A 4461-nucleotide genomic window follows, 5' to 3' on the forward strand; every position below is an offset into this window, starting at 1 on the left:
TTGGCAGGTCTGCGTCGCCTCGATAGTAGAAGTTTGGAACCCCGATTCTTGAGAACCGGTTCGAGATCCTAGCAATAGACTCCAAGCGGGCCCCTTCTGTCCGTAGCCATCACCAGCAGACCGGGCTACCCCCGATGCAAACTGTTCTGGATAGCGCGGAGGTGAGCAGCACGAATGCCAAGCCTGTTAGGAAGCAGAGGCGTCGACGCCGAGCTCGCCGATCTATCACCCGCGATTTGCCCGAGCTCATTGGCAAATAAGAGGTAGGCTCGACCGAAGCCAAAGCTCCCCTCCTCTTAGTTCCATCCTCCCTGTCTTCCGAACTCCTGGCAGTCCTTGGGGTCCAAGGGAGTGCTCGGGTTCCTTGTGGGGAGTTTGGACCGCGGGTTCCTCTTTTCGGAGATCGCGCCCTGGGCGTACTGTTGTGCCGAGCTGCTTTCCACATGTTGAGTGGTTACGAGGTTGGGCCAAATCTTCCTTCATCAGTTAGATATAAAAATATCATCTACATATACCACCAACAAAGGTGCCATTTGGCAAGTCTTTTTTGGAAGGTCTTCTGGAAGATCTAATAGCCAAAAGACATAGTGAGCTTCTACATAATGATTTTGGCAGCCCAAAGATCGTTTGGTTGGAGGCGTGTCTTTCCACACGAAGACGAGACTTAAGTAAGCGAAAAGTTCCATTTCCAGCTTCCTAAAATAAGCTTGAATTGAGCTTCTCGTGTCTTTTTGGGGAAAGATATTCCCGCAACCAAATGGAGGAACGAAAAATGAACTATCGGGCTTCTAAAAAGTCGACAACCCACATGAAAAGATGTGATAAACGAGGCAAAAATCTTTTCAACCTTAGAATTATAGCTGAATATTGAGTAATCAACTTGACAATGTCTCATATCAATTCTTTTACTACTTCATTGGATTTGCCAAACCAAACTCGAGGAGATTGTTTTACTACTTCACTGAATATTGGTGATGGGTAGTAGAAAGGTTAAGAATTGAAGCATAATTGAATATCATGTGTCAGCACCCGATTTTTGCTCAGTCTGCCACCTCTACCTCCAATTCCTCCTAAACACTCGATCAGATCATCTGACATCTCTAAAACACCCAAAAACCCAGAAAACCCAACTTTCAGCCCTAGAGCCCTCATATTCATCGTTGAACTTGCCCAATACCTATCTAATGGCCCCCGGTCGACCCTCACTTACACCTAAACCATTAGATCAGACACAACCACCAGACCTAGGTACCTTTGAAAACACCTACCTATAAAATTTCAACTCAAGATTCCCCCGTTTACCCCTTATCAAATGAAGATTCCATTTCGATTTCTCTGGTTAGCTACACCATTAGACTCCAGACACACCAAAACACCTGCCCATGAAGTTTCAACCTCATATTCCCTCATTTGCCCTTCCATCAAACCAAGATCCTACTCTAAAATAACCCATTGACCCAAATTTCTACAATCTCGACCCTCTAAGATTGATCATACCTATCATCAGATCCCAGACATCCCCAAATACCCACATATGAAATTTCAGCCTAAAACACCTCCATTTACCTTTAATCACACAAAAATTCTATTTGGATACCCCCGAATTAACCAAACCAAACCTTTTTCAAATCAGCCCGGGACCATTTGGTCCAACCCAACCCCACCAAACAACTCAAGATCTCCAAAAACCCCACCCAACCCCACCAAACAACTCAAGATCTCCAAAAACCCCACCCTACAAAATTTCAGTAAAAAATACCCTCGTTAACCCTTCCATCAAAAGGATTTCATTTCGGTCCATCCTGCTAACCCACACACACAAACCCCCTTAGACTCATCTCAACCCTCCATCTTTCACCCAAAATCTTAGCCATCCACCTAGAACGTCGGTATGACCACCCTTTGACCCGGTTTGACTTAAACTTTCCTGAAATTACAAAAATACTCCTCAAATTACAAAATATTATCAAAACGCCCCTACCTCTCATATAAATCCAATCTAATCTTTTTATTCGCCTTAAACCAAGAATTTGAAAGAAGACACTATTCATCTTCCCCTCGATTCGAACACTGAACTAGCGACGAAGCGACAGCAACGCCCTTCTCCGGCCTTCTTCTTCTTCTTCTTCTTCTTCTTCTTCTTCTTCTTCTTCTTCTCTTCCCTCCCTTTTCCCTCTGCTCCCCGCTTTGTCGTCGCCGCTGCAACGGCGGATTTGTACCCAGGGCTCGGCAGCGATAAAACCCCATAAGATCTCCCGCTACGGATCTCCCTTTCTCTCTCTCTCTCTCTCTCCCATTATTTCTCCTCTTTATTTCTAAGTTCAAACACCTCTCCTTCCCCTACTCTCGATTCGAAGTTCACCGCCGCCGCTGCAACTTCCAGCGACAGCGGTGATCTTCCCTCTATACCTCTCTCATTTTCTCACAACCTCTCATCATCCCCCTTCATTCTCTCATTGTTTTCCCACTTTTTTCATGATCCCCCATCCTCTGTTCTTTCTTTATCGTATCTCCACCCGAACCACTAATCTCCACCGTTTGCCGCTGTGACAACCTGATCAAACTGCCATTTCCAACAACGAATTCAACCCCCCTCCACCTCTGGTGATGGAACTCATCTCTAGTATCCTGAAATCGACACCGATCTTCTCTGTTTTCGTCACTAATCTCATGACCAAGCTCCGTGAAGTTTGAAGAAGAGTGATGTGCACCCGTAGCAAATCCGCCTTCCCACTCCCCTGCCTCATCAATTCATTATAAGGCCAAAATCCGATCAGGTAACTCTATCATTGCTTCCCCTTTGTGTGATTTTTTTCTTTTTTCTTCCTATTTTTTTGGGTTTTATCATCTTATATCTTGCTATTGTTTTGATCTAAGGAAAGGGAAAACTGATGGAGTCGGTGATGAAGTTCCACCGAATCGGCTCCTGTGGGCTCTGTACTCTCACCCAGTTCTGTCATAGATCTTCCTTGTATATAGTAATCATCTTAAATGTATTTTTCTATGAAATTACTAGTTCTGTCATAGTTTCGGTTGTTTCCTTACGTCTATGTGTTAATTAGATTATAGTTTCTTTGTGCTCAGTTATTTTAATAAGGTAAGTAGTTGTCGGAATTTAGTTGGGTAGGTTTATTGTTCTTGTTTGTTATTGTGTTTTTCATTTGGTTAATTGATTGTTATTATGCTTGATTAGGATACCATGTGAGCCGCACCCTGGGAGAGGGATGCCTAATCCCTTCCCTCTCCCAAACAGTCTTATTTGGACTGGCCGAATCGGTTCCTTGGGTTATTGGAGTCATTATTAAAGCGAACCATTTTGAAAATCATTCTTGGAGATCCCATCACCTCCATTTCCTAAACTGGTGGGTGGCGACTCCATTTTCTTGCCTAAGTGGCAAGTGAGCCAATTTTTCCGATGCTCACAACAAATTATAGCTGAATATCGAGTAATCAACCTGGCCCTGTCTCATATCAAATTCTTTTACTACTTTATTGGACTTGCCTAACCAAACTCGATGAGATTGTTTTACTACTTCACTAAATATTGGTGGTGGGTAGTAGAAAGGTTAAGAACTGAAACATGATTAAATATCATGTGAAAAGTACACAACATTTATGCACAGTAATGGGAAGGTCAAGTTCAAAAGTAGGAGGCAATTCAGGGGTAGGATTTCTTGACAAAGAATAAATAAGGGGTGGAGTCGATGTCTGCTGATGAGTATATACTTGCTTGATTGGTGGTCATTCAACATGTGTCTACATTGGAGGAGGTGAAGGCTTGGACTCCAATTGGAACAGTAGGGATGGCATCGTCAACTAGAACTCAAAGAGGAACCATTTGAGTTGGAGGAGAGGAAAAAATGTAAGCACTATTGAAAGATGAAACCAACTCAAAAAAGATAAAAACAGGGCAAACAAATGATCTTGAGTGAGAGGACTATGGCACTTGTAAGCTTTTTGAGTCCTATAATAGCAAAAGAAGATAGACTTTGTATAGTGTTCATCCAATTTGTCAAATCCAAGTCCAAGATTTTAAACAAGACACATATAACCAAAGGTTATTTGAGTTAAAGGAAATAGAGATGAAGTAGGGAACAAAATAAAGAAGGGAGAACAACCATAAAGGATGAATGGAGGCATTCAATTAATGAGAAAACAAGTAATAAACACGGCATCACTCCAAAACCATTTTCATTTGATGTAGAAGGGACCGAGCTGTCTTAAGTAAATGTTGGTTCTTTTGTTCAACCATCCAATTTTGTCGTAGAATGTATGTATAAGGAATTAAAACAAAAGATTTTTATTAGAACACCAAACTTGGTGCGAATTTTAGCATGGATTTTTTAAAAATCACAGAATAATTCACTTATTTTTTTTTTATAATTTAAATCAATCATGCTTGAATAGTCATTGATGAAAATTACAAAACACTTGTAACCATTATAGGGTACAATTTTATTT

At 41.8% G+C, this 4461-nt stretch overlaps 1 long non-coding RNA gene across 1 annotated transcript; it reads left to right on the top strand.

The window, feature by feature from the left end:
• The first annotated feature begins 2019 nt into the window (after nucleotides 1–2019).
• On the top strand, nucleotides 2020–3132 carry LOC148873511 (uncharacterized). The gene is made up of 2 exons (XR_016099101.1): nucleotides 2020–2777; nucleotides 2878–3132. It is a non-coding gene; the product is annotated as an uncharacterized LOC148873511 (long non-coding RNA).
• The last annotated feature ends 1329 nt before the right edge of the window (nucleotides 3133–4461 follow it).

Source organism: Nelumbo lutea, chromosome 1 (assembly GCF_056320005.1).
Source record: "Nelumbo lutea isolate HS-2025 chromosome 1, American lotus-T2T, whole genome shotgun sequence".
Taxonomy (NCBI): Eukaryota; Viridiplantae; Streptophyta; class Magnoliopsida; order Proteales; family Nelumbonaceae; genus Nelumbo; species Nelumbo lutea.